This window comes from Coregonus clupeaformis, unplaced genomic scaffold (genome assembly GCF_020615455.1).
Source record: "Coregonus clupeaformis isolate EN_2021a unplaced genomic scaffold, ASM2061545v1 scaf0162, whole genome shotgun sequence".
Classification (NCBI taxonomy): domain Eukaryota; kingdom Metazoa; phylum Chordata; class Actinopteri; order Salmoniformes; family Salmonidae; genus Coregonus; species Coregonus clupeaformis.
In genome coordinates, this window is record NW_025533617.1 from 343,060 (window position 1) to 350,000 (window position 6,941).

The 6,941-nt window shown below is 43.3% G+C and overlaps 1 protein-coding gene across 1 annotated transcript in view; it reads left to right on the forward strand.

The window, feature by feature from the left end:
• Positions 1–6,941, forward strand: part of LOC121568052 (homeobox protein aristaless-like 4) — a 34,649-nt gene that overhangs the window by 15,066 nt on the left and 12,642 nt on the right. The window lies entirely within an intron of this gene.

Consider the following 6,941-nt stretch of genomic DNA (forward strand, 5'->3'; position numbering starts at 1 on the left):
ACATCATATAGGAGGCCAGAGGCAGGGAGCAGGGAACACGGAGCAGGTCGGGGGTTGAGAAACTGGGACAGCGTGACACCTGGTGAATCCCAAACCGCCCCTCGCCCCTACCAACTGGCTCGGAAGGGCCCTTTGTTTTCACCTGTTTGCTCCGGAAATCTGAGGGTGACTTCCAGACAGTGGCAAGGGGATCGATAAACCCATCAACTTCGGGACACACTCGTGACTCAAACGACGCAATTCATTGTTTAACATTTACATAATAAAATGAGCATGAAATTCAAATGAGAAAATTCCCATGTTTTTCTTTTTACATGATATAAACCTCAGTAACAGTTAAACATTTAATTTGGGAGGTATTTCATATGTTACATTTGTCAGGTCTCAAAATCTGACTAATAAATAAAGGGCCGCGTTCAGTTGTTAAACGTTGTCGAACGTTGCAGATAGAAATACCATTGATTATAACCAATGTGATTCCTTATTCTACATGTCTGAGAGGCATGTTTGTTCTACATAGCATTTTTCTCTCTGAATGTTTAAAAACGTTGCATCCTGCTGAACGCGCCCCCCAGGTGGATCACAATTAGGCATGGCTCGCCATTCTTTTGTGTGAAATTGTACAATCTCAAAAACGAGTGCATTATGGGATATCACTTCGCTCTGAAGCCGGCGGCGTAGTTTACTCGGTCAAAGTGGATATCGGAGGGTCTAATTAGCCCCTACAGCCTCCATAATTTTCACTCTCAACTTTGGGACACGTGCACATAGTATGGAGTTACTTCTGTGACATTAATATCAAGCAAAACTTCTGGAACTGAGAACAAAATGTTTAGTATTGCAAACAAAAATAATGATATTAAAAGCAAAATTATTGAGAGCAAAGAATATATTCTTGCAGGGAAATCATTTTGAAATGCGAGAACAATTACATTTTTTCAGTGAAACATTTTTGAAGATTTCTATCAAACGCAAACTCCCTCTTTTACTGCTATTGTCCCTATCTCTGGTTATGTTAGCCTGGCCTTTGCTTTAGCTGCCTTTTTTTTGCAGTTGCAAGTTCTGACACATTCCTTCCTGCAGCATAGCGCCCAGCATCCCACCGACGGTTTGCCTCTGCAGCTAAGCAGAGTCAGTCCTGGATGGGAGAACAGATGCCGCTGGATGGCCAGTAGGGAGCACTGGTCTTAAGAGCAAATGACAATGTTCCAGGGCAGGGCAGGGATGGCGATGTTACCCTGTGTAGGTTGCCATCTTTTGGGATGTTAAACGGATGTCCTGATTCTTGGAAAGTAATGTAAGACTAGGGGTGTTAACCCCAGTGTCCTGGCTAAATTACCAACCTGGCCCCATTCCATCATGGTCACCTAATCATCCCACTCACTCCTAATCGACATAGATCATGCCTCACCTCTCCACCGTACCATACCCATCATGAGTGGCGCAGTGGTTGGTCTAAGGCACAGTACATCGCAGTGCTAGCTGTGCCACTAGAGATCCTGGTTCGAATCCAGGCCACTAAAATGTAAAAATGTAAATGAGGTTGCTACAACCTAGCCTATGAATGAAAGTTTACAACGTAGGTGCACACAGGTTGAGAGAAAAATGTGTACCGCCTTGCACACTCTTGCCTGCATCTAGCTGACATAGGGTGTAATCATTAGTCCAATAGTTGCAAACTCAGGTATGTTGTCCCCCGTTTCGTTCCATTTAAGAAATGTTTTTCAACAGAACCGGCGGAATGAATACACCCCTGATCACACGTAAACAGAGTTCACTGTCATAACAGCCACGTTGTATTCCTTCTCTTCCCTTCGCTTGTGGACTTCAATGCACAACATATCAGCTGTATGTGACCAGGCGAAAAAACCTTTCCAAGCCAAACCATATCATAACCGCTACACACAGCCTACATCAGGGGTGTCAAACTCATTTTAGCTCAGGGGCCACATGGAGGAAAATCTATTCCCAAGTGGGCCGGACCGGAAAAATCATGGTATATATAACTTAAAAACAACAACTTCAGATTGTTTTCTTTGTTTTAATACGATCAACATACAACATAAAGCTGGAGCCTGAGGACAGTGTGTCCAAAATAGTACAAGCACAACATCACTATTAATCATAAAACACGTCAAGTTTATTTGAAAATTCTAAAGAAAAAGAACACAAACACACAATGCCTCAGTGATTAACAGAACTGTTTCACAGATCACAGAACTATATCAGGGGGTCATTTCTCAGGCAGAAATTTAGATAAAAAGAATGAAATCCTGTTCCCCAAACAAGTGCAAGAACCACAGAGTCAAGAATAGGTTAAATATACAAATAAAATAAAATCAATTAAAAACAATAGCACATCAACATAAAAACATATAAACATAAAGCTGGAGCCTGAGGACAGTGTGTCCAAAAGCACAACATCACTATTAATCATAAAACACCTCAAGTTATTTGAAAGTTCTGAGGACAAAGAACACACAAACACACAATGCCTCAGTGATTCACAGAAGTATATCACAGATCACAGAACTATATCAGGGTGTCTCATGTAGCACTTTAAGTGGGGTTGCATAGTTTATTTGACTCCTGATACCTGGCATCTTTTAGCTTTCACCAGCGCATCAATATCAGGCGTCACATCCTGAGTGGCAGCCAACTTCAGGATGTGATTCAAGGGCTTGTACGTGAGCCTTGAGCGCAGCTTTGTTTTATTTATGCTCATTACAGAGAAAACTTGCTCACAAAGATATGTGGTTCCAAACATGCACAACAGTTTTGCAGCGAGGGCTGTCAAGTTGGGGTAACCTGGCAAGAGATTCTGATTAAATGTGTCCAAGCCAGCTGCGGCAAATTTGCCCTTCAAATCCGAGTCACACTGCAAGTCTATTATTTCAAGTTGGATGCTGACGGGCAGATCAGAGGGATTCACGGTGAATGGCGAGCAAGTCTTTCTCCAGTTCACCAAAAATCTGAAAGCGTTGCTCAAACTCCCGTAACAGTCCCGTTATTTTATCTTTGAACCGCTTCATGTCTGCCACATGTTGGGTTGCGCACACATTTTTCAGACAGGGGAAGTGAGCTGCATCACCACCGGCAAGTTGCGTCTCCCACAATGACAGCTTCAACTTGAAAGAACGTATGCTGTCATAATACTGCGTGACAACTTTGTTGCGCCCTTGCAGCTGTTTGTTCAAGTTATTCAGGTGCTCTGTAACATCCACCATAAATGCAAGGTCCTGCATCCATTCTGCGGAATGGAATTCTAACACTGTTCAATTTCTTCTCGTAAATCAAAGAAACGCCTCAGCACCTCGGCTTAACCATCTTACCTCAGTGTGGTTTGGCAGGCCATAGATGTGGTCTTTCTCTCTGAGAAGGCTGTCAAACTGACGGTGATTCAGGCTTCTGGATCGGATGAAATTAACAGTTTGGATGACCACCTTCATGACGTTATCCATCTTTAATGACTTGCAACACAAAGCCTCCTGGTGCAAAATACAGTGAAAAGTCAAAAAATCACGTCCTCCATTTGCAGATTGCACTTTCTCTCTGAACTTTGTCACAACGCCTGATTTTTTCCAGATCATTGAGGGCGCACCATCTGTAGCCAGGCTGACAGCGCGGGACCAGTCCACTCCGACCCTGTCCAGCGCTCCGACGAGTGCGGTAAAAATATCAGCTGCTGTCGTTGTATCTGTCATCGGCACCAACTCCACGAACTCCTCGGTGACGGTCAATGTGTCATCAACTCCGCGGATGAAAATGGCCAGTTGTGCAACATCTGTAATGTCCGTGCTTTCATCAATTGCAACCGAAAACGCAATAAATGACTTTACTTTTTGCTTCAACTGGCTGTCCAAATCCACTGAAAGATCGGAAATCCTGTCTGCAACTGTGTTTCTTGTCAGGCTGATATTTACAAAAGCCTGACGCTTTTCAGGGCACACAATCTCAGCTGCCTTCATCATGCATGTTTTTACAAATTCACCCTCACTAAATGGTTTTGAAACCACTGCGATTTCATTAGCAATGAGGTAGCTAGCTTTCACTGCAGCGTCACTGATGTCTCGGCTGTGAGTAAACACAGACTTGACCTACTTGCTCTGCCCCGGTATAAACAGTTTGCTTGCTTAACACAATTGCTATTGCGCCATCCAGTGGACGCAATTGGAACAGCAGTTTATTTTATAGAAAAATTGCAGCCATTTTTATACTTTACAAAATCATCTCGCGGGCCGGATTAAACCCGTTTGCGGGCCTGATCCGGCCCGCGGGCCAGACATTTGACACCCCTGGCCTACATCGTTGTCCCCATATTAGCTAAAGTAACGTCCTAGTCAACATAGCTAATAGAACTAACACGTTAGTAAACCCGCTACAATCATGCAGTAACGTTTATAGTCAGTAAACAGTTAGACCGGCGGGCCCCGGTGGCAATAAATTAGTAAAACCAAAAGCTTACCTTGACTTGGAAGAGTTCCAGTGTTGTGTTGGATAGTCATAGCCAGCTAGCTAACATAGCATCCCTCTGTTTGAGCAGGGTGTTTGAGTAGGCTAAACTAGCTAGCTGCATTTGATAGCTAAGTAAGTGAAACTGAAAGTGAAAAAAAATGACAATCTTTCTCTCTCTCTATTTCTCTTGCTTCTCCTTCATTTTGGAAGCAATTAATTTGTTCAAAACTGTTAAACTTTTGTCTTTCTCTCTTTGAGTCAACTACTCACCACATTTTATACACTGCAGTGCTAGCTAGCTGTAGCTTATGCTTTCAGTACTAGATTCATTCTCTGATCCTTTGATTGGGTGGACAACATGTCAGTTCATGCTGCGAGAGCTCTGATAGGCTGGAGGACGACCTCCGGAAGTTGTCATAATTACTATGTAAGTCTATGGAAGGGGGTGAGAACCATGAGCCTCCTAGGTTTTGTATTGAAGTCAATGTACCAAGAGGAGGATGGAAGCTAGCTGTCCTCCGGCTACACCATGGTGCCACCCTACAGAGTGCTGTTGAGGCTACTGTAGACCTTCATTGCAAAATAGTGTGTTTTAATCAGTTATTTGGTGACGTGATTATATTTAGTATAGTTTTATCTAAAAAGGAGAACTTTTTAAATGTTTTACAATAAATAAAAAAATAGAAATTCACTGAGGAGGATGGTCCTCCCCTTCCTCCTCTGAGGAGCCTCCACTGGTGGTGAGTGTTCTGGCACAAAATGTTTGCTGTGCATCACCCAAGTGGGTTCCATGTGGTGGATGAGGTGAGCTTTCCCCCTTACTATGTAAAAGCACATCATTAAGTAGAAAGGTGCTATATAAATTCAATCCATGTAGGCAGGGTTTAGAGGGTGGCATAGATGATGCAGAACTTTCAACTGCCCCCCCCCCCCAAAAAAAAACATGCAGTTAAAGAGGGAGGCGTTTGATCACAACTGAGTTATCATTAAAACTGTTTCACAGAATGTGTTTTTTTTTGCATTCATTACAATTCATTTGTTCGCGTATTTCAAAATTATTTCCTTGCAATACATATATGTATATATTTTTGCTCTCAATACTTTTGGGTTTATGTTTTGTTTGCAGTATCAAGAATTTTGTTCTCGACTTCAGCAACTTTTGCTTGATATTAAAACGGCACAAAAGTCACTCCATTCATATGGCAGAGGCACGCATGAACAAGAGCAAACGGAGGGGGGGAAGGTGGGGATTTGGGATTCAGCCACCAACAGATGGGGCGGGGCCGTTTCAGTAATATACGAGGTCATGAACTCCAGCAGGTGGAGCTCTGAAGAAGGCTTTACTTGATAGGGGCTGGCTTTTAGGGGTGTTGTTATGGCAGACAGGGGTGTTGTTATGGCAGACAGGAATGACTATTGACATCTCAAGGTGGGTTTACCAGAGACTTGCCCTGAGACAAGTCCAGAGACTCTTATGGATAGACGCCAATAAATAAATACAATGATATGGACAGGAGGGTACCAGATTGTAGATTAGCACTCCTACTCTGAGACAGGCCCTGGGGTGTTATGGGTGTTGTTATGGCAGACAGGGAAGACATTTTGACATCTCAATGTGGGTTTAGCCAGAGTCTGCTAGCCGTAGTTAGCCAGAGGCCTGCTAATCCAGGAAAACAAACAATACATGTAGCATATGCCTAGCTAACCGTCTCTGTCACTGCTAAACTATGCCGTGATCTTACCAACTCTGACACACATAACCGTTTCCCACTAAGGCGTACTGATATTCCTTTCAGACTCCTGAGCTGATAGTGTATAGTTTGCAGTTTGAAAACGTTTGAAAACTCTTGAAGCCCTACTGAACACTACCCAGGATAAGAGCAAACCATGGCCAGGAAATGCAAACAGAGAGTCAGTCTGAACAGAGAGTACACTGTTCTACCAGAACCTCGAACCACAAGTTCTAGAACCCCCATGCTTATTCTAGAACCAGAACCCTTCAGTTTATTTATCCACACAGCTGTTTGTTTATCAAAGGAGAAGGAGAAGGCTCTGCTTTATTCATCATCTGGGCTACCTAAAAATGAAACAAAAACATCATATTTTAGAAAACAGGAACAGAGTCTGTCACAAAATACACAAAATGGAGGATATTGAAATTGAAAGTGAAAGACATAATATTGTTTATGTCTGAGAGGTGGTGCGTGCGTGTCTGTGCGTGTGTACGTGTGTGGGTAGCGTGGTTGCCTTGATACACAAGGCCCACCATACATGGGGTTGGGCCGGTTCTGTATGGTTCATGTTTCAGATGGCGTGATTGGGGATTGAGTAACGTGAGGCGGAGGGGTATGTGTGCGTGTGCATGTGCGAGCGTTGTGTCACAGGTCACAGTTAAAGTGTATTGTTGTGACATACCCGTCAAACAGAGAAGCAGATTTCTCCTCTGAATCTCTTTTTAAACTCGCTGTAGAGCGACCTTTGAACCT